Below are 24,138 nucleotides of genomic sequence, written 5' to 3' on the forward strand. Positions count from 1 at the left end.
TAATAAAATAAATAGGAACTTGGTGTGAGATACTCCTGGTGTGACATCACTGGACTCCCTGGTCCAGGAGGGGGGGATGTTGAGTTTACCCACATCCCAGGAAAAGCGTATGAACTAAACATTCATGAGCCTGGATGTGTCTATTTTACAGAAAGTTAACCTCACCCAAAAGGTTAACAAAACACAAGGGAGGACAAGTCCTGAAAGATTCATTTAGTTGATACTCTGCTCTTGAGCTTTCAACAAGATTGTCTTGATTAGTCACGTGTAAATTAGCTCTGCTGAGGCCATTCAACCGACTGCCCATTTGGCCCATAGACAATAAGAACTAAAAATTAGTCACTAATATTTATTGAGCACTTAACACTGTTCTACTCCAGAAATTTCTCTCTGCTGCACCTACTTATCTATAAAGTAGGAACAATATCTGAACCATAAGATTGTGAGATATATAAATATATATTTCACATACATTCACGTACATATATGTGTGCATATATATACAGTCATTCAGTGATTAGCAAAACATCTTCATATTTAGGTGACCTGTAAATGAACCTTTAAGATAAAATGTAAAATAGAGGAGTTTTTTTGTACTTATCAGTCTAAGTTAACCATACAAAAAAGTCTACATAGAGAGTATATTAGTCAGCTAGGGCTGCTGTAACCAACAGCACAAAAGAAATTTATTCTCTCGCAGTCCTAGAGTCTGGAGATGGAGGTCAGGGTGTCAGCAGGGCTGGATTGTCCTGAGGCCTGCCTCGCGCTGTGTCCGCACATGGTCTCCCTCTGTGTGTGTCTGTGTCCTCATCTCCTCTTCTTATCAGGACATCAGTCATATGGGATTAGGACCCACTCCAATGACCTCATTTTACCGTAATCACCTCGTTAAAGACCCATCTCCAAACACAGTCACATTCTGAGTCCTGGGGATTGGGGCTTCAATGTGTGAATGTGGGGGGGACAGAACTCAGCCCGTAACAGCAGAAAGCACCGTTCTTTTTACATTTAGAGACATTTCCTGAAACTAAAGCACACTGTTGGGTTATCAGTGCCCTCTTTCCAGAAACATTACCTCCACCTCAATAAGGGCCAGAAAATTCATGTTCCATTTTCATCACCATGATATCTCTAGTATATAAACCATAAAATCTCTGGTGGATGAGAAATGCTTGTAGAATTGGACTAACGTTAGACTTGATTAAATAATGTCCAGAATATTTTTTCTTGATTATTTTGTCATGAGTGTTGCCATCTGATCTGATGATGTAAACCTATGTGGATTTTATTTTATTCGGCCTATTGTGTCCTCCTTTCCTGCCCCGTGAAGATTCCCATTTCTACTTAAAGGTAGTGTGAACCGTGATGTTCCGAGGAGGGTTCTCTTCCACAGTGTAAGTGGTGGGAGGATCCCACAGATGCGTGCACACACACACACCCCACGGAAGGCTCTTTCTCCTGCTTGACTAGAATCGTCCTGTGCCTTTCTTACTGAGAAGTTAACTAAAGATCCTCTTTATTTCTGGATATTTCTGGATGAGGGGAGTGAGACTCCGAGACAAGTGGCTACTGCCGAGAGCTGGGTCGTGAGAGAAGCTGAATTGGATCCTGTGGTTTTCAATCAGATGCTCTTGGTGAGGACCTGCCGTCCTGCTGTGGAGTTGAGCATGCAGGTCCCTGGAAGGAGGGGACTTTGAGGGTGAGGTGACGTGGTCTCTGGGAAAGAGGGGCTCATTGCCACTTGGGGACCCCTGAGCAAACATCTTAGAGAACGTCACCAGTGCCCGTGAGTGCCATGGCACGGAACGTGACGTGGAGCATGACGTGAGGCACTTGTGGGGTCTGTGCTTCCCGTTTTCACAAAGATGCTGAAGAGCATGAAGCCAGCTCATGATATCGTAATGTGTGTGAGTGTGTGTGTGTAAGAACATGTGTTTGTGGGCATGTATTTGCATATATGTAAATACATACATAGAGAGAAATATTTATATACAACTGTGCTTTCATTTGCTTAAATAGCCTCAGCAACACAATTATCTGATTTGAAGGTTAAAGAAACCCTTAGAGATGGTTCAACCAACTCAGACATTTTTCATTTTTATCTTCATGTTTCAGATATCTAAATAATACAAATTTGCTCCACAATAAATATTAATTGTTGTACAAGGCCAAAATATTCAACAACTACAATGAATTAATATTAGAGGTGAGGAAATTTTAAATTCGAGTTTTAAAAATCAAATACAAAAATAGAAAGCCCTAGTGCCGTACATACACAACACCTGCATACACAACCACTGCCTACACAACACCTGCATACACAGCACCTGCATACACAGCACCTGCATACACGCCTGTATACACATCTGCATACACAACATCTGCATACACACCTGCATACACACCTGCATACACAACTTCTGCATACACAACACACACAAAAAAGGTATGTCTAGATGAGCACACCGTTTATAGTGATACTCAAAGTAGTTAATATTTTGCGGTGAAAATGAAGCCCATTCTTCACTCAATGTAACCCTGGAACTAAATCTGAACGCTCTAAAATGTTCTCATCATGCTTAAATACACTTTTTGTTTACTGTGCTCCTGGATTTAAAAGGAGAACATCCTGAGCTACCTTGTGTGTGTCTGTGCTTGTGCACAGGGTATTTTTCATAAACTTTCATGTATAAAGGATACGTTTAATGTTCTCATTTCCTAGATTAAACTAGCTCAGAGTCTGCGCTGTCTGTACAAAGTCAAAATCAGCTTGAAGCCACAAGTAAACATATAGATTCTGTTTCAAATTCACTGAGTAAATGGATGAAAAGTGGATTACAAAACAAATTTGGGTAGAGAATAGTCAAATGGGACATCTGAACTCAGCATATGATTACTGATCCTGGAAGTATCAACTTTGAAACAAAACAGTTAAATAACGGTGACCCTCATAAGCAAGCAGACTGTTCCCACAATGTAACAAAGGAATATTAGCATTAAGGGAATATATGCAACTCCACTGGCACAAATGGACTAAAATTGCTCTTCCCATCTGTTCAACGTCTTATTTATAAAATCATTTTACATAAACACACACAGGTAGATTTCTGGGCTTGTAAAATTTCTTTGTAAACAAACCACCAGTTGTTGGTGACATTGTGTTTATAACTGGAGAATGAATCTGGATCCCTTACCTTCAGCAGTGAGAATGAGAGGCTGCCTCGTGCCACTGACCTTGAGAGGAGAGTGGCCTGAGCAGATTTCTTTAGACCCCTCCCCGATCATTTTGTGGAACTGACGGAGGCTCCAGACCCCGACCTGGAGGGGTCAAGGGAGGAGCTGAGGGTGGATAAAAGTACAGGCTATGTCCAATGGAAGGGCCTCTGAGCCCCCAGCCCAGAACAGGTCTGACACGGATGCAGCATTTCAACAGCATCATACCTGGGACTCAGGTTACGTGTGGCAGGGAGTGTATGCGGCTTAAACAGACTGAACTTCCCTGCTGATGGATGTACCAACCATGCATAAAATTCCCTATTTGCAAAAATATCTTCCAACTCCCAATTGACTTACAATAGAAGTTGTCCCTAATCTGAGTGTCTCCACGTGTGTGCATGTGTGTGTGTGTGAGAGACAGGGTGGGTGCAATTGTGTGCCTTTGCACACCATGTCACAAATATGGAAAAAGAAAAGCTAGGTCACTTAGTATAAGTAGAATCTTTACAGATAAAAAAATGCATGGGCAAATTTAGAAAGTACTCTGATAATGAGCTTATATTTTCAAAGTTTATTTTCAATACTTGTTCTTTCCTAATTCTTTTACATCAACATTAACATTTGTTGGTCTTCAAACACACAGTAAACTTTCGCCTCTTGCAGTATTTTGGTTCCTTTTCTTCTCTTGGTTGCCTTATTTTTTTAAGTGACTTTGCCTTTTTACGCAAGTTGAATGATAATCAGTTACCCTGTAGTGGTCAGTCTTGAAGCTGAGGCCCCTCTGAGCTGAAGAAGGTAGAAAACTTGAGCTTGAAATTTAGGTTTGTTCATTAACGACTTCCTGCATTTCATTCACATGAGTGCTGATTTTTCTTCCAGTTATGTTCATTGTTTTCCTTATCAAGTTTCACAAAGGTACTACGCTTTTGGAATCACTTTCATTAAATCAATGGGAAAATCAAATGGATAATGTTGAATGTAGACTCGTTTAAGGAAAATAATGGATGCCTTAAACTTTCTGATAACCTTGCAAATGGAAGCATCCACGGTGAGCAACTGTTGCCAAGAGACCAGGCACACATGAGCCAAAAAAGAGCAATCTATACACTGTTCATCACTCCTCTTCTTTTCATTGCTGTCTTAGCTGCTCTTAAAATGTGTTTTCAGTGGACTGTCAAGCCTTCGCCAACTGGTTGTTAAGGAGGGCACTCGTGTGCCCAGGTGTGCCCAGGTGGTGCCTGTGTACACCTGAGTGTAGGACTGATTAGACATGGTTCCCTGTTTCACTCGTGAAAGCATCCCGACTTAAGACGGCTAACCACGCAATCACATGCCCCATAACTTATGAAACAATACTGTTATTATTATCCCACTGTTCCTCAAAGACCCCCTCAAGACATCCTTCCCTCCTTTGTTACATTTTCCTGAGCTATATATCACCATACATTTGTGGGTGTGATGTTCCTGCTTTATATCTGTCTAATTCTCACTAAACTACAGTGTTTCTCGCATACCACCCTGAGTTTGCATCCATGTCAGGAGAGACTGGAACCATTTCTAAGCAGGACTTCAGAGCCGGGGTGCAAGCAGAGAGCCAGTGCAGTGAGCCAAAGTCCCCGGTGGAGGAGAGGAGCACAAGGCGGGGGGACCACACCCATGACGCCCACGGTCAGGTGGGTCCACTGCTGGATGCTCAGCTGCCTCTGGTCCAAGAGCTGCCCCTTGTCACACCCCTCGGCAGCCTGACTCAAGGGGCTCCAGTGGCTGGACATCAGGCCCCCACGTGTACATGCTGGCGTGGTTTCTGCCCCAAAATCACTGAGAAATGAGACAAATCTTACATGCAAATGAAAAGAGCTAGGAGATTTTCCAAATATAAATCCAAAAACCAAACGAATGCAGAAAAGCACACCAAACCCAGGTGGAGACACAGGAAATGTTGCTGTGTAACACCTGTGTAGTGAGGCCATAAGTAAAGGATATGAGCAGAATCGAAGAAACATGTTTGACAAAACACACACGTTAGGGAATTTTAGGTGCGCTCTCAATTCCATATGTCCCAGTGTGAGTTTAAAAGACTTGGGTATAGCTTATAGTTATCCAAGGCACACGTGAACTTTGAGGTAATTTTCTAGACTTTAAAAAGTGATTATCATTTTATTTTAATATTCTCTACATTTAGATCCTTGACATCCATAAGAAATATATACTCAGAGATTTGTGAATCTTAAGTCTGCCGAAGCAGGTCCTTTCTCCCATGGCGCAAAGTAAAATCTCCAAGTGAAGTTCCTTACAGCGTGTGAGATGTGTTGTTGTTTTTTTTTAAGTTTGGGATATTTTGATTTATATAAATGTAGCAGGTTGGTTTGCTGTGAGACTTCTCAGAGTCCAGTGCATTTTGAGAACATCCCAGGCAAGGAGAAGCATACAGTGTTTTCTAAACTTATTTCAACCTTGAAAACTTTGGGGGACAAAACATTAATATCTCAGCTAACACCAGCACACAGTGGGATAAAGCTTAGGGAATGCCCAGATGACTGAACATTACTGAATGTTTCACAGGCTCCTTCACAACGGACTCTGCCGCTAAGTAATCTGTGTAACGCTTTTGAATTTATGTAAAATTTCTATTTTCTTCCTAAGAGCCATACATTTCACGCCTTTATTACTGTCACCAGCCATATTGGACGTATGCTGACCAGATTTAGTGTTCTTGTCTGTACTCCAGCGGGATCTAAGTCGCCTTCCTGGCAGGGAAGCCTGCCTATTTCTGGGACCCTGGCAACAGGACTAGCCTGTGCGCTGGGGTGTGACACAGCTCCCAGAACCATGGACCTGCGATGGCTTCTGCAAAGCAGAATGGGCAGCTGACCTCCTTGACGGCCATGTGACTGTCCAGGAAGGTGCCCAGAGCTTGGTCCAGCAGCTGGAAGAGGAGGGAGGGCAGTGGTGAGGGGGTCCTCGACCCAATGTCCAGCCTCCCAGTTCTGAGCCTTCCTGAGCACTGCCTGGCTTTCTCAGCCCCTGGCCCCGTCCGTTCACTTCTAATAAAGGCTGTTTTTTCTTAAAACTAATGGGTTTAGTTTCAACAGCTTATAAATAAGTACTAGCACATTATTTTCTTTTCAGGACCTTTTTAGAATAATATAGAAAAGCAAAAATGGAACCCACACTGGTGAGAAGTGGCTGTTAAGTCATTGGCCGGGTCGCCTCCAGCTCAGTTGTTTTACTCCTGGTCAGCATTCTTTAGGAGATGATTGAATTTTAAGATTGTGATACTTGCACGTTCCTACATTTCCTAGAACTTCGGAGTCAATTTTCACCCACAATTTTAAAAGAATTCTATTATTATATTTACTATGAAATAACCTTTAATGTTTCTCAACCAAGTAATCAAAATCTATTATTCATACAGTAAAAGACACTAAAGTGTATTTAGTGGCTTTAATTTTATTCTTAAACCCTACTTACTTTCAAAAAGAATATTACATAGTCACCATAAAACACAGAGGTACAGTGGACCTTTGCAGATAAAAATATACTTTCAGATTGAAAAGAACAGTCTGGGGAGACAGTATGACTACTGTAACTGAACATGAGATAAAGTGCTAAGCTTCCTGGTAGCCAAGGCAAAAAGGGAAAGAGTTAGAGACTTCTTTTCTAACAGAAGCAATCAGCTCAGGATGACAAACCACATGAAGAAAAAAATTAGGTTATTTGACTTGGGAAAAAATGGGAGAAGATATAACGTGCAAATTTCAATGAAGCATCTGGTTTTTAAGTAGCTGATTCCGACGGACTGTCCAGGCAGAGCCAGCTCTAAACATGTACCCAGCATCACTTCATAGGGTTCATGCTGATAGGGTTGTGTCAGGACCAGAAAAGCAAGAGAGTAAGTACCCAACTGAATAAAATCCAGCTCAAGTTATTTAAATAAAAAACGTAAAAAGTGGGTTAGGACCCAGACCTAGCTTTTGCATGTAAAGCTGAATTTTGAGGATCCCATTTTACATTCTGAACTGGATGCCCACCCAGTAAGCCAGCAATGAGAAGCAAAGGCCCAGCAGACTACAAATGCTCATTAGGTGAATTATCTTACTTTTGGTTTTTAAAATGAAACAAAGATTAGCAATTTGCCTTTAAAAACTTGTGCCTCAATTCTGTTTGCTCCTCACGCCCATTTCTGGATTGAGGGGCTCACACCTTGCTTATGGAGGTGCTTCATGGTGCCAATCATAAACTCAGCCTGAATTGTGTGAACCCCTCCTCCCAGAGCAAAAGTGACCTGGACCCTGACCTCTGATGCTTTCAAATTCTGGCCTCCAACTGTATATAGAAACTGCTTAAATTTTCATTTTTTTTAAAACTACCGCGATAGCCCAAGGAGAACTTTCCTTCTCTTAAATTTCCTACACACATACTGCTTAGCCATGTCATGTAGTTTTTTAAAGCAGTGGAATATTTTTACATTGAAATCATGTAAATCTCCTTATGCAAAAGAAAGCGCTCAGGTTTGTAAACCCTTAGACGTCTAGGAAACACATTTTGTAAACCACTGGTTGACCAAGCATTGGACCCTGATGCAACTTGTAAAGTAGTTACCTTTTATAGTGTGTTCCCACGCTGCATCCCCCAGCTAAGCTATTTTCTTATGGAAGCAAGTAAATATAATATGATGATGGCCAGCTTGAAAATGACGAAGAGCATGACTCTTTTCTCTCCTTGTTCTCCACGAGATCTGGAGCCCAGAACTTCACCGATGGGGGGTGTTCAGTTAATGTGCGTACATTGAATTCTAGTCCACCTCCTTGTGGAACAGACTTCTGCACATAAGATGCTTAGGTTGACCTACAGTCTCTTTACATAAAGCCTCACCTGAAACACTTAATTCTCATTTCTTTTTGGCCAAACAAAAGAGCATTTTTGGCCTTAAAAATGATCCTTAAAACCTACCAGAAACTGAAGAAAACCTTGTAACGTGGTCTCGCTGTGAATATTTACACACATGCGGGACTTGCATGCCTGTGTTTAGGCACTTCTAAGTGCCCTGTACCTTCACAAGCTTCATGCCGTGCTACTCACTCGTCAAATTGTAGACATCCCAAGAGCAACGTGGCCTGATGTGATTTTCTTCCCTAATTCTGCACACAGCCAGGACAGGTCTGTAGGTAGGTGAGTTCTGGTCAGGACCCTGGATATTTTGCTGGGATTCTGTGCTGTTCAGCTCAAAGCTTCTGTGAAATGGATCAGCCAGTGTTGACCTGCATCACCACCTGAGTGACCTGCAACCTCTGCGTGTGTGTCCTCCTCCAGGTCCCCAGGGTCCGCATGGCCCGCAGACGAGACTCCCACCTGCCTCCTTCAGCTCCACATTTTCCTCCAAAGGCCACTTTCAAAATCTGATGTCAACCAGTTGACACTGGAAATGATGTGATAGACTCTTACAGGGAGTATAAATGAAAAAAAAGTACAAACGGAAAATGCATTGTCACAAGTAGGGGGCTTAAGTGTTAGCAGGAAAACAGTTTTTGCCCAGTGCACATAGTAATGGTGGTTCTCAGCAGCAGCAGCAGCAAGACTGAGCGAGATCTTTCTGGAAAGGGTGAAGGGGAGCCTTCCCAGTCACACTGGTAGGCAGCCACCAGCTCTGCAGGCAGGAACCACACAGCATGCTCCCACCAAGGGCTCTTCATGCCCGCTTCTTCATGCAAAACATGCACAGAAAATGAAAGGAATGAATAATGTAATGCACCTGGTAATTTCTTACCTTTGTATATAAGAGTCCTTCAAACATAAGTAATTTTTGCTTGTATAAGAGCTGTGTGAATTCTTTCCAAATATATTAATTTTTACAGGAAGAGAAAGGGTTGCATTTCTGCTTGGAAAACGGCCAGTTTGCATAAATCTACAGTTTTGAGCACGTGTTGTGTGTCAGGAGCTGTGCAAAGAGTCAGTTACAAATAAGAAATGAGTCGCTGTCACTTAGGGCTCTGTCCTGGAGGGACTCGGGTGCATGAATTTTAACCATCTGCTTTAAACACGACTTACAGCACTATTGTTCTGTGAATTTTCTTAACGGATCTTAGGCATACATAATTTGGAAATTTCTTTTATTTGTTTTAATGGGTATATTTTCAGCAAAAAATCATGGGCAGTTTGAGAATCCTGGGAACCCAGAACTAAACATCAGTCTGACATGAATGGGGGCGCGCCCAGAGAAGGTCTCTAAGCTGGACTTTCTTTTCTGGATGCATTTGGAGGCACAAAGCACAGCTCAGAGTTGTATGAAATTCTAGGTGGCTGCAGGCAGTCTACCACCATCTGGAATCATCCAGAAATGCCAGAACCACCATTCCTGTTCCTTACAAAGGTGGAATCTACACATGTAAATCTGCAATGACATGGGCAGAGAGGAAGCAGTTGTTTTCATGAAAAGAGGATCACACTCCTCGGTTTCAGAGCCCTAGTAATTAATGGTCACAGCCCCCAATTATTGGAACCTATAATACAAGACAGAACTGAGTTACTGAGAAATTAAGTAACTTGATTAAGATGATAAACTGGTAAATTAGCTCTGAACGTCTCCAGATTTCTTATCGCTGGCACCTTTCTCCTCTGTCAAGTGTGGGCGGGCACCCTAGTGAAGACTCCCTGTGATGAGGTGTCCTCCATCAGAGACCAGAGTGACACACACCTGCTGCTTAACCGTGCTGACAGGTGCTCCCACCACTCCTGTGACCTCCCCGGCGGTTCCAGCTGGGCCTGGGCTGAGTCCTCTCCAGGGGGCTGAGTGCGTCCCCTTCCCGGTGAGACCTTGGTCCATCCTTGGCTTCTCACATTGACAGTGGTAACGCCAGCTCCCGTGAAAAGAACAGGAAGCGGGACAGACAGATGCAGCTATAGCTCTAAGACAGGAGCCATTTCAGGGAGCTGGTGAGCCCTGGACTGGCCAAGGCTCAGGTGACCACGCTGCCTCACAGCCGCTGGCTGAAATCTCCCCGAGAGTTTGAGAGAACTGACTTCCAACACTGTGAGATGCTGCACAGAGCACAAACGTCTTTCCACACTTGCGCTGAGGTGTGGTGGTACCCAACACTGCAGCCTCCCCGGGCCGTCAGTGGAAGAGTCTCGGGAGCGTGTTGAGAGCCCTGCTCTTCTCCACATGGTCTGAACAGGTTGAGAAACGGTATCAGGAGCAAAGCTGAAGCCCCGATATTCTCTTTATGGCAGAAAAAACAAGGCTGGAGGGAGGAACAGGTTTGATTGCCAGAGTGGACGGCTGGGGACCGAGGAGGAGGTGGTCGGTGGGCTCGGGTTCTCCTGGGGTCCGGCCCCTGGAAGTGAGGCAGACGATCTCATCACCCCCAAATTCAATGGCTGCACAGGTCTCTCCTCTTCCCCCAGGGCTGGAGTGAATCAGGCTGAAGGGACCTCTCCTACACCCACGTGAAGGTGAAATTTTCTAAATATCATCTTATTTGTACTGATCCAACCTCTTGTCTGCGTGCCAATCACAGATACAGTGTTCATGTGATCAGCACCAAACACAGAAATTCATATGTATTTTTCTTCTAAATAGTAACTTTTTAGGAGAAAGGATGATAATTATCCAAGACCCAGGATGCCCTTGGTGCCTAATTTAGTGCCTTGGGACACTGTCGTGGACCCAGATGATTAGGACTTAGTATTAAGATTCAGAGATGACGAGGAGAAATACAGATGTACGCTTCTGGTCTGAGTATAAAGGACAATAAATACTGTTGACATGGGACAAGTTAATAACTAGTATAAATCAGGGATGATGAAGACACGGACTGCCCAGAAGCCCTCCAGTCTTCCTTCATCTTCTGATGGACGATAAACCTCCATACTCAGGGTGTGAAGGCCCAGGACGTGCTGTCCTCCACCAGACACCTTGGAGAGGAGACGCTCTCAGGAGAGCAGCACGTACGTAAAATGACCGGGGAAGGAGAAGGCCACAACTTCTCAAATTAGCATAATTAGTAATTATCTCTTAATAGCCCCACTTGGCTTCAGAGACTTGGCACTTGAAATTCTGCTTAAAGTTCAGTGAGAAAAAACAAATTTCATGGTGAAATGTCTCAGTAACACAGCTGAGCTGCCAAGGTAATTGTCTGCTTGAGGTAAAGGGAAGGAGATGAACAGGTGCACACCTGGGTCCTCCCCTGTAAGAACCAGGTATGCAATCACACCTATTTTGACAGAAAATACCAAATCTTCAGAATGCCCCCCAGTCTCTCTTCCTGTCTTTGAAGATACTTTCAGAATTTTCTCTCCCCGGGTAGCCCATATCACCAGCCAGGTGCTAAGAACCATTCCATCTAATGAAACATAATATCGCTTCCCTTAGATCAAAAGTCTGTCCAAAATAAAGGCAGCATGGAAAAGAAAAAAAAATATGAAGAAAGAAGAAACAAACACATCAATGTCATAGTCAGCAGCTAACAAATCTTACACCTTTCTGTTTGCCTGTTGGAACTCAAGTCCAAATAAGAGCTAATAACCCTGAAAGTTAATGTGTCTGCAGCAAGGAAACAGATGGATTGTTTCTAATTCTATGAAGACATGTTTGGCAGGACATAGAAAAGAAATATTTACAGTTTTTCACAGCTAAATAGCATCTTTCTTTAGTCTGGGCAAGGAACACTTTGTGACTTGTCAAATCAATCTTTTGTTATTAATTAGTTGTAGTCATTTGTAGAAAGTCCACACTGTCACCTTATGAGGTTTGAGTGATAAACCACTGGACGGAGGGTTCAAATAGGAAGGTAAGTGGGTCTCCGGTTTGCAGCTGTGGCCGACACTGGTGCAGTACAGGAGCAAGAACCGCCCAAGGGATGTCATTCTTAGGTTAAGAGATCAGTGGTGTCAGGAGGTTGAGGGTGAAAATGACCGTCAGGATCTGAGACTGCTTCTTCTCGTTCCTCCATGGTTAACACGTTCCCCTTGACGAGTCCTCCTTGGATAACCTCAGTTCTTTCCTCTGCACTGTTCATAAACTTAACCTATTAAAGAGCACAGTTAATCATGTCACTCTGTGGATTCAGAATCCTCAGTGGGTTCCCCTTCCCAACTGATCTGACTCAAACCCTTGTTGGCGGGTGCAGGGCTGCACAATCTGACCCAACCATCCTTCCCCAAGGACATCTCGTCCCCGTGTCACCCTTTCTCCATCATAGTCAGGCTTCTGGTGCCTAGCACACTATTATATTTATCAAATAGATAAGTTTTCAAATGTCCAGTATGTGGCCAGGCTTAGTGGATGCATCAATGAATAAAACAGAAAAAAAAAAAAAATCCCAACCCTCTGGTAGTGTTCTGCCTTTTGGAAAATTCTCTTTTCTACCATCTCTTGCCTGACAATCTTGTACCCTCCTCTTGGGGTTTAATCTAATTACTGGTTCTTGGTTTAAATATTTCATTGACTCTCCAAGGCCACACATTTAACTAGGACACTGGCTTTATGGGATTAACCACCTTGTGTTCTAATTATTCTTCTGTGTGTGGTCTCCCCACTGGGTTGGGAGTTCCTTCAGATGCTGTATTCTTTCATCACGGTGTTCTCAACACCCAGCATGGTGCCTGGCAAGGAAGAGGCATCTGTACCAATTTCACTTCTTTGTTGGCAAGCAACAGAAATCCAATCTAAGTAACTTAAATGAAGAATTTGTTAGAAATGTTCTGGGGGTACAGAGATCAAAGGGTAGTGAGATCAAAGCTGGAGGCAAACAATCGGAGCTCAATAATAATGACAGCTACCTAAGGCAGCTCCTGGGATGGACCACCAGCCGTCAATTTTGAGTTTCCGTCAGGGGCTCCAGATGCTTCCCATTTTTTGGAGAAAGAATCAGGTTGGTTTAGTGGGATGAAGTACCTACAGAACAAAGGAGTAAGAGCTTGCTGAGGGACAGATGGTGCTCCACCCAGGAAGGAGGGCGCAGAGCAGGCATGAGGCAGGCTTTTCCTACCCCTGAAAATGGTGTTGTCCCACAAAACAGCGTGTGTTGTATTTAGCTCACCAGATAGTATGCTCAGAATAAAAGTCAAAATCATATTATAGTGACTGGGTACTCCTCTGTGTTTTAATGTTTCCTTTCTCTCTGCATCAGATATCCGTAGTAAAGAATGGAGCAAAACACAGTCATACACTTCACCTGAACTGAAAGGTGAAGGATGAGCTATTAAACGTGTGTTACCAAAACACATTTAGATGAAATGTATTGTAACACCCTCCCCCGCTCAAAGCACGCCTTGAGTGTTGGCTGGATGGACCTAGTGACTCCCTCCTAACGGACGGGATGTGATGGAAACCATGGGGGAGGCCTCTTTGAGAGTAGGTGACAAAGCAACTGAGACTCCCACCCCCATGGTCCTCTCACTCCCGCTCTTTGGCAAATCGGCAGTGGACACGGGAGTGACTTTGGAAGTGGATCTTCCTGGGTCAGGTCTTCAGATAAGCCCTGAGGCAGAGGCCGAGCTGAGCTGCCCTGGGCTGCTAACCTGTGGGAAATGAGACAGGATGAGTGTCCTGCCAGTCCCCGGCCCCCACCATCCTACTGTCTGTCTATGTGGGTTTGACAACCCTAAGGACCTCATCTGAGTGGAATCTTACAGCACTTGTCTTTTTTTTGACCGGCGTCTTTCACTCAGCATAATGTCCTCAAGGTTCATCCATGTTGTAGTGTGTGTCAGAATGTCCTTCATTTTTACGACTCAATCATATTCTATTGTATGTATGTATCCCATTTTGCTTATCCATTTGTCCGTCAGGGGATACTTGGGTTGCTTCCATGTTTTAGCTGAATAATGCTGCTATGAACACTGGTGTAAAAATATCTCTCAAGACCCTGCTCTCAATTCTTTCGGGCGTTTACCCAGAAGTGGAATTGCTGTGTCGTATGGTAATTCTGTGTTTAATTTTTTTAAGAACCCCCATACTGTTTTTCATAATGGCTGTACTATTTTACATTCCCACCAGCAATACACAAGGGTTCCAATTTCTCCACATTTTCATCAACACTTGTTATTTTCTGAGGCTTTTTTTTTTTTTTTTTGGTAGTAGCCATCTTAATGAATGAAGATCAATGATGTTGAGCATCTCTTCATGTGTTTCTTGGCCATTTGTGTATCTTCTTTGGAGAAACATCTGTTCAAGTCCTTTGCTTATTTTTTAACCAGTGTGGGTTTTTTTGTTTTGTTTTTGAGTTGTAGGAGTTCTTTATGTATTCTAGCTATTAACTCCTTATTAGCTATGTGATTTGCAAATATTTTCTCCCATTCTGTGCCTGGTCTTTTCATTCTCTTGATTATGTCCTTTGATGCAAAGAAGTTTTTTTTTTTTCCTTTGCTCACACCTACTCTTTTTTTGTCTTTTTGTCTTTTTTAATAGATCCTTATTGGAGTATGATTACTTCACAATACTGTGTTAGTTTCTGTTGCACAACAAAGGGAATCAGCCATATGCATACACATGTCCCTCCCTCTTGAGCCTCCTTCCCATGCTCCCCATCCCACCCCTCTAGGTCATTGCAAAGCACTGAGCCAATCTCCCTGTGCTATGCTGCTGCTTCCCACCAGCCAACAATTTTGCATTTGGTAGTGTATCTATGTCAATGCTACTCTCATTTCTCCCCAGCTTCACCCTCCCACCCCATGTCCTCAAGTCCATTTTCTATGTCTATCTCTTTATTCCTTTCCTGCAACTAGGTTCATCAGTACGATTTCTTTTTTTTAGATTCCATATATATGTGTTAGCATATGGTATTTGTTTTTCTCTTTCTGACTTACTTCACGCTGTATGACAAACTGTAGGTCCATCCCCCTCGCTACAAATAAGTCAATTTCGTTTCTTTTTGTGGCTGAGTAATATTCCATTGTGTATATGTGCCACATCTTCTTTATCCATTCATCTGTCAATGAACATTTAGGTTGCTTCCATGTCCTGGCTATTGTAAATAGTGCTGCAGTGAACATTGTGGTACATGTCTCTTTTTGAATTATGGTTTTCTCAAGGTATATGCCCAGTAGTGGGATTGCTGGGTCATATGGTAGTTTTAGTTTTAGTTTTTTAAGGAACCTCCCTAATGTTTTCCATAGTGGTTGTATCAATTTACATTCCTACCAACAGTGCAGGAGGGTTCCCTTTTCACCACACCCTTTCCAGCATTTATTGTTTCTAGATTTTTTGATAATGGCCATTCTGACCAGAATGAGGTGATACCTCATTGTGGTTTTGATTTACATTTCTCTAATAATTAGTGATGTTGAGCATCTTTTCATATGTCTCTTGGCCATCTGTATGTCTTCCTTGGTCAAATGTCTATTTAGGTCTTCCAGCCATTTTTTAACTGGATTGTTTGTTTTTTTGATATTGAGCTCCATGAGCTGTTTGTACATTTTGGAGAGTAATTCTTTGTCTGTTGTTTCATTTGCAAATATTTTCTCCCATTCTGAGGGTTGTCTTTTTGTCTTGTTCATGGTTTCCTTTGCTGTGCAAAAGCTTTTAAGTTTAATTAAGTCCCATTTGTTTATTTTTGTTTTTATTTCCATTACTGTAGGAGTTGGGTCAAAAAAGATCTTGCTGTGGTTTACATCAAAGAGTGTTTTTCCTATGTTTTCCTCTAAGAGTTTTATAGTGTCTGGTCTTACATTTAAGTCTTTAATCCATTTGGAGTTTATTTTTGTGTACAGTGTTAGGTAATGTTCTAATTTCCTTCTTTTATATGTAGCTGTCCAGTTTTCCCAGCACCACTTATTGAAGAGGCTGTCTTTTCTCCATTGTATGTTCTTGCCTCCTTTGTCATAAATTAGGTGCCCATATGTGTGTGGCTTTATCTTTGGGCATTCTATCTTGTACAATTGATCTATATTTCTGTTTTTGTGCCAGTACCATACTGCCTTGATTACTGTAGCTTTGTAGTATAGTTTGAAGTCAGGGAGCCTGATTCCTCCAACTCTGTTCTTCTTTCTCAAGGTTGCTTTGGCTATCCAGGATCTTTTGTGTTTCCATATGAATTGTAAAATTTTTTGTTCTAATTCTGTGAAGAATGCCATTGGTAGTTTGATAGGGATTGCATTGAATCTGTAGATTGCTTTGGGTAGTATAGTCATTTTCACAGTATGGATTTTTCCAGTCCAAAAACATGGTATATTTCTCCATCTGTTTATGTCATCTTTGATTCCTTTCATCAGTGTTTTATAGTTTTCTGAGTACAAGTCTTTAGCCTCCACAGGCAGGTTTATTCCTAGGAATTTTATTCTTTTTGTTGCAGTGGTAAATGGGAGTGTTTCTTTAATTTCTCATTCTGATTTTTTGTTGGTGGTGTATAGGAATGCCAGAGATTTCTGTGCATTAATTTTGTATCCTGCAACCTTACCAAATTCATTGATTAGTTCTAATAGTTTTCTGGTGACATCTTTAGGATTTTCTATATATAGTATCATGTCATCTGCAAACAGTGACCGTTTTACTCCCTCTTTTCCAATCTGTATTCCTTTTATTTCCTTTTCTTCTCTGATTGCCGTGGCTAGGACTTCCAAAACCATGTGGAATAAGAGTGGTGAGAGTAGACATCCTTGTATTTTTCCTGATCTTAGTGGAAATGCTTGCAGTTTTTCACCATTGAGTATCATGCTTGCTGTGGGTTCGTCATATATGGCCTTTATTATGTTGAGGTAGGTTCCTTCTATGCCAATTTTCTGAGAGTTTTTATCATAAATGGGTGTTGAATTTGGTCAAAAGCTTTTTCTGCATCTACTGAGATGATCATATTGTTTTTGTTCCTTAATTTGTTAACGTGGTATATCACATTGATTGATTTGCGTATATTGAAGAATCCTTGCATCCCTGGGATAAATCCCAGCTGATCATGGTGTATGATCCTTTCAATGTGCTGTTGGATTCTTTTTGCTAGTATTTTGTTCAGGATTTTTGCATCTATGTTCATCAGCGATATTGGTCTATAATTTTCTTTTTTTGTGATATCTTTTTCTGGTTTTGGTATCAGGGTGATGGTGGCCTCATAGAAGGAGTTTGGGAGTGTTCCTTCGTCTGCAATTTTTTGGAAGAGTTTGAGAAGGATGAGTGTTAGCACTTCTCTAAATGTTTGATAGAATTCACCTGTGAAGCCATCTGGTCCTGGACTTTTGTTGGAAGATTTTTAATTATGGTTTCAATTTCATTACTTGTGATAGGTCTGTTTATATTTTCTAATTCTCCCTGGTTCAGTCTTGGAAAATTGTACCTTTCCAAGAATATGGCCATTTCTTCGTTGTTGTCCATTTTATCGGCATACAGTTGTTTGTAGTAGTCTCTTATAATCCTTTGTATTTCTGCAGTGTCAGTTATGATTTCTCCTTTTTCATTTCTAATTTTATTGATTTCTTTTTTCTTGATAAGTCTGGCTAAGTGTTTATCAATTTTGTTTATCTTCTCAGAGAACCAGCTTTTAGTTTTATTGATCTTTGCTATTGTTTTCTTCATTTCTATTTCATTTATTTCTGCTCTGATCTTTATGATTTCTTTCCTTCCACTGACTTTGGGTTTTCTTTGTTCTTCTTTCTCTAGTTGTTTTAAGTGTAGGGTTAGATTGTTTATTTGATATTTTTCTTATTTCTTGAGGTTAGATTGTATTGCTATAAACTTCCCTCTTAGAACTGCTTTTGCTGTGTCCCATAGGTTTTGGGTCATCATGTTTTCATTGTCATTTGTTTCTATGTGTTTTTTTGATTTCTTCTTTGATTTCTTCAGTGATCTCTTAGTTATTTAGTAGTGCACTGTTTAGCCTCCACGTATTTGTGTTTTTTACAGTTTTTTTCCTGTAATTGATTTCCAGTCTCATAGTGTTGTGGTCAGAAAAGATCCTTGATACGATTTCAATTTTCTTAAATTTTCCTAGGCTTGATTTGTGACTGAAGATGTGATCTGTCCTGGAGAATGTTCCATGTGCACTTGAGAAGAAAGTGTATTCTGCCACTTCTGGGTGGAATGTTCTCTAAATATCAGTTAGTTCTATCTGGTCTATTGCATCATTTAAAGCTTGTGTTTCCTTATTTGTTTTCTGTTTGTATGATCTGTCCAGTGGTGTAAGTGGGGTGTTAAAGTCCCCTACTATTATTTTGTTACTGTTGATTTCTCCTTTCATGGTTGTTAGCATTTGCCTTATGTATTGAGGTGCTCCTGTGTTGGGTGCATAAACATTTATAATTGTTATATCTTCTTCTTGGATTGATCCTATGATCATTATGTAGTGGCCCTCTTTATCTTTTGTAGCAGTCTTTATTTTAAAGTCTGTTTTATCTGATACGAGTATTGCTACTCCAGCTTTCTTTTGATTTCCATTTGCATGGAATATCTTTTTCCATCTCTTCACTTTCAGTCTGTATGTGTCCCTAGGTCTGAAGTGGGTCTCTTGTAGACAGCATATATATGGGTCTTGTTTTTGTATCCATTCAGCCAGTCTATGTCTTTTGGTTGGGGCATTTAATCCATTTACATTCAAGGTTATTATCAATATGTATGCTCCTATTACCATTTTCTTAATTGTTTTGGGTTTGTTTTTGTGGGTCTTTTTCTTCTCTTGTGTCTCCTGCTTAGAGAAGATTCTTTAGCATTTGTTGTAAACCTGGTTTAGTGGTGCTGAATTCTCTTAGCTTTTGCTTGTCTGAAAAGCTTTTGACTTCTCCATCAAATCTGTATTAGATCCTTGCTGGGTAAAGTAATCTTGGTTGTAGGTTTTTGTCTTTCATCACTTTAAGTATATCCTACCACTCCCTTCTGGCCTGCAGAGTTTCCACTGAAAAATAAGCTGCTAACCTTATGGGGATTCCTTTGTATGTTATTTTTTGATTTTCCCTTGCTGCTTTTAATATTTTTTCTTTGAATTTAATTTTTGTTAGTTTGATAAATATGTGTCTTGGTATGTTTTTCCTAGGGTTTATCCTGTATGGGACTCTCTGTGTTCCTGGACTTGGGTGACTATTTCCTTTCCCATGTTAGGGAAGTTTTCAACTATAATCTCTTCAAATATTTTCTCAGACCCTTTCTTTTTCTCTTCTTCTTCTGGGACCCCTATAATTTGAATGTTAGTGCATTTAGTGTTGTCCCAGAGGTCTCTGAGATTGTCTTCAATTCTTTTCATTCTTTTTTCTTATTCTGCTCCTCGGAAGTTATTTCCACCATTTTGTCTTCCACCTCACTTATTTGTTCTGCCTCAGTTATTCTGTTATTGATTCCTTCTAGTGTATTTTTCATTTCAGTTATTGTGTTGTTCATCTCTGTTTGTTTGTTCTTTAGTTCTTCTAGATCTTTGTTAAACATTTCTTGTATTTTCTCAATCCATGCCTCCATTCTACTTCTGAGATTCTGGATCATCTTTACTATCATTACTCTGAATTCTTTTTCAGGTAGATTGCCTATTTCCTCTTCACTTATTTGGTCTTGTAGGTTTTTACGTTGCTCCTTCATCTGTGACATATTTTTTTGCCATCTCATTTTTTTTTTTTTTTTATGAGTGGGATTGTGTTCCCGTCTTACTGGTTGTTTGGCCTGAGATTTCCAACTCTGGGGTTTACAGGCTATTGGGTAGAGCTGGGTCTTGACTCTGAGGTGAGGAACTCCGTGAGACCTCACTCCGGTGAATATTCCCTGGGGTCTGAGGTTCTCTGTTAGTCCAGTGGTTCGGACTTGGAGCTCCCACTGCAGGAGCTTCAGCCGGACCCCAGGCTCGTGAACCAAGATCCTGCAAGCTGCTGGTTCACCTTGGAGTTCCTCCCATCTCCTTGGCTGTCAGAGTCCCTCACCAGTGGCCGGCAGGCGCCCTAGTTGTGGGGAGACACTAACTCCACATCTTCCCACACCACCATCTTGACTCTGCCTACCCAAAGAAGTTTTTAAGTAGTTCAATTTGTGTAATTTTACTTCTGCTGCATGCACTTTTGGTGTCATATCCAAGAAATCATTGCCAAATTCAGTGTCATAAAGTTTTCCCCTATGCTTTCTTCCAAGATTTTTATAGTTTTAGGTCTCATGTTTGGGTCTCTGATCCATTTCGAGTTAATTTTTGCATAAGGCATAAAGTAAGGGTCCAGCTTCATTCTTTCATATGTGGATATCTAATTTTCCCAACTCCATTTCTTGAGGAGATTGTCCTTTCCCCACTAAGTATTCTTGGCTCCCTTCTTGAAAATCATTTGACCATATATGCAAGGGTTTATTTCTGGGCTCTCTACTTTTTTCCATTGGTCCATATGTCTGTCTTTATGCCGGTACCATACTTCTAGGATTACTGTACCTTTGTAATAGTGTTCGTTTTTAGGCTGCTACATAATTAGTAACACAGGTTATTAGTCACACAGCAATAGACAGTAACAAACAAGCAAAATCAATGATGGTTTACTGAGTCCTACCCACTGGCTGGACACTGCTTCTTATGGTTGAGTGCCATATGAGATTTCCACTAATGACCCGTGCTTGGCCACACTTAGCAAACTTTGGATCCAGTTGTACACTAGCAAATAACAAACAGTGGTCAAATGATTTTGGTGGACTTAATCTTTCCAAATCCTGCTTTAAATCTAATGCCCCTGGAAACCCTAGCTCGGCCTGCAGCCCTGACCCCCCTTTAATTATCCTTGTGCCTTCAGGGTCTATCCCTGCTCTCCACCCTCTGAAAATTTACCACTCAGACAGGAGGGTTTGTCTCTTTTCCTTTTAATTCATGTATCTCAAGAACCTAGAGCAGGTCCTGGCACACAGCAAGTGCTTAATAAATATGTATAATGAATCAATGAATATATCTGCTTTGCCATGCATTTCACCATCTCATATTCAAAATCACTCTGCATCTGTTTTTTGTTTTATTTTCTCCTTGTTATAAAATTACTGAAGGTTCTTGCAGAAATTTATGAAGATACAGAAAAGTACTGAAAAGAAAATTAAAATTAGCTTTCGCCCTGATGTGTGAAGATAACAGCAGCTAATATTTTACCAAATCTCCTTCCAGTCTTTATTCAAAGCTTATGACTTTGTAGCAAGTGGCTCACACCTTGTGGCCTGCATTCAGTCTGCATTTCAAAATTAACCGTATGTACATTTCATGATCATGAAATACTCTTCTGAAGGAGCAATAGTCAGAGTGAGTTGAAGTTCAAACGGATCCTATGGGCGGAGGGAGGGAGGATCAACCAGAACACCACAGGACCAAGTGTTTACTCCCAAGTACAAGCCTAAGGCTGGAGGGAGCCCCGGCAGAATATCTCACAGGGCTTTAGCAGGAGAGGGGTCACCGGTGTTCAGAGATGTTGGGAATAGAGAAACTGTCTTTGTGGATTAGCAGCCTCTGTTAGGCCAATCTGGATTTTAGTCAAGAGGGCTGGAGAGAGACAGGGAAGGGGTGGCGGCACAGAGGAAATTTCTGGGTCCCACCAACCCCAGGGCCTCAAGAGAGGAGAGAGGTCAGGGTCCCAGGGTCTCCTTTGCTCATTTCCCTGCCCCTGCAGCCTTCGTGTCAGAGAAGAGTTAGAAAACCTGCATGACACTCCATATCAGGAGACTGATTTATCATCCACTACTGTCCGTAATTCAGCGGACTTCAAACATGCTGCTTTTTCGGAGTGCGCTGCAGTAATTAACCACCCGTGCTGAGGTCCTTATGTGTAAAAGCTTTGCTGCTCTTCCAACTCTGGATAGTAGGCATGTTTATTCTATTAGGTGTTGGATTCTCAGGTCTGATTACCTGGGTGATACCATCTCTCATTCTCAGTTAGAGGAGGGGTTTTCAAGGCCGGGTGATGCCTGAGCCCGATGTCTGCTCCCCTCCTCCCTCTCTCCGTCTCTTCCACAGCTTCTTCCTTTCCCCCAGCCGCACACATCCCACTTCACACGATAAAACGTATTAGGAAGTGACTGGTCTTTCAGAGGAATGGGGTCCTTGCATGTTGCAGGTGGTGGTGTATAAATCCCTGACTGATGACGTTTCTTGTTTGAAATTACTCCAGCATCATCCTTGACCAAATGAGGTGTTGAAAAAAGAAAATTTGAGAGAGAGAGAGAAGGGTCATGTGTCCCTTAAATAATTTTAACTTCCCTCTCTAATTACAATTAAACAAATTTTCTGCTCCACTTTTAACCCTTTCACAGTTGTGCCTTTTTCCAACATTAGAAATTGCTTTTTAAATCAAGTTTTTCCTCATACATATAACCATTCCTAACTGCAGTGTTAGCCAATGGCTGTTCTAGGGCTTTAGGGGGAGAATGTTTGAATCCTGCCACGTTCCATGTTGTGATTCTGACAGGAAATGGGATCCGCACTCCCTGGGAATTGGGAGGATGAAGCTTGTCTGTTTGCCAAGTGGGCAGCTTCCCCTGAGGCTGGAGGACCACCCAGCCTGCTGGGGAGAAGGTGGCATCACTGTTGGGCTCCCCTGGGCGCCCCGCCCTCACTAGGGTGGCCCTGCTCAGAGGAGGGAACCCAGGGGAGGGCCAGCTGCCCCCAGGTATGCGGGTCCCACAGACCCTGCTCTCTCAGGGGACAGTGGATTCACGCTCCCCCTGCAGGGCTGCTGGCGCCTCCCTTTGCTGATGTAGAGATGGAGGCTCAGGCTCGGGGAGTCAGTAACTTTTCCCAGGGTCCCAGCTTGCCTGAGCCGCCTCCTGACTAGATCTGGTTTTCAGTCTGTGGCACAGAATCCCAGAGGTGCTTTAGCTGACACCCAAGGTCTGTGACCCTGAAAATCCCCTTTGCCCTCACTGCCCTGAGAGTGGAGTGGGCCGGCCGCCCCCCATGTCACCCCTGCTCCTAGCAGCTCACCTGAGAGGGGCCCCCCACGCACACTCTGGTCTGCTGTCCAGCCGCCAAGGGCACATCTGCTGCTTCGCCTCCGACTTCACCACCCAGAAGCCCACTGACCCTCCCCTCACTCTGCCAGGCCCCCTCCCGCCAGGGCCGCATCTGCCTTCTAAGATGGGCTGCAGTGTGGGTGTGCTTGGCCCATTTCTCTGATTGTCCAACACACACCTTTTTTTCAAAATATCCTCAACAGGACTGATGGATCTGAGCATCGATCAAGGTTCTGTACCCTGCAGCCCCACCAGGTACCACCTCTGCATTTGCCCCCCTGTGCTCTGCAGGCAGGTGAATCCTCCAGGACAGGAAAGTGCAGTAGCCACTGAGGGTGGTCTGTGTGCAGAGCTCATAGGCCACTTGTGTCCAGTTAGAGACCAAGCAAGTTAAAAATCAGCGTCCAGGAGACAAAAGAAGCATATGCAGTGTTTAACTCCATTGACACTGCGAAAGATGAATTGTGTACTCCACCTGACAGTTTGCAAGACAGTGAATCAGCTAAATATCATGTTACTCTAATTAATATATGAAATGGTTTGCTATTCACAAGGATGGATTTCAAAAGCTTCGTATTTCATACCAAGAAGTGAACCTTATCAATACTTCCTTGTAGCTAATACCTGTAAGAAGACTGTACAGAATATAGAGAAACACTTACTCTTTGGATTAAATCTGAACAAAAATATAATTGCTCTAAGAATAATCAAATAAATATGGGGAATTTGCATGCTGTGTACCCCTACAAGATATCTATTAGATTAAAGTAAAGGCTCTGAGAAGTCCTTCAGTGAAGAAGGGCTTCATCTTCCCAAGGCTCTTTGGCTGAAGAGTCATTTCCCTGTGCAGCTCTGGCTGCCACCATGGATGGGAGCCCCAGGGCATACACCTCGGGAACCATCTAGAGTGGGCGGGTACTGCTGCGTCGCCAGCCTGCTGAGAGCAGAGCCTCAGCTGATGATCAACCGTTTGAAAATAATTTTGGAAGAATAGAGACACTACACATGCAAGAATTCATTCTTCAAAGGGAATTTCCAAAAATGTATTATTTTAATATTTTATC

The 24,138-nt window shown here is 42.3% G+C and overlaps 1 protein-coding gene across 1 annotated transcript in view; it reads left to right on the top strand.

The window, feature by feature from the left end:
- The window catches only part of ADARB2 (adenosine deaminase RNA specific B2 (inactive)), a 364,115-nt gene that overhangs the window by 11,207 nt on the left and 328,770 nt on the right, over positions 1–24,138 (top strand). The window lies entirely within an intron of this gene.

Source organism: Monodon monoceros, unplaced genomic scaffold (genome assembly GCF_005190385.1).
Source record: "Monodon monoceros isolate NGI ecotype Baffin Bay Population unplaced genomic scaffold, NGI_Narwhal_1 Super_Scaffold_21, whole genome shotgun sequence".
NCBI lineage: Eukaryota > Metazoa > Chordata > Mammalia > Artiodactyla > Monodontidae > Monodon > Monodon monoceros.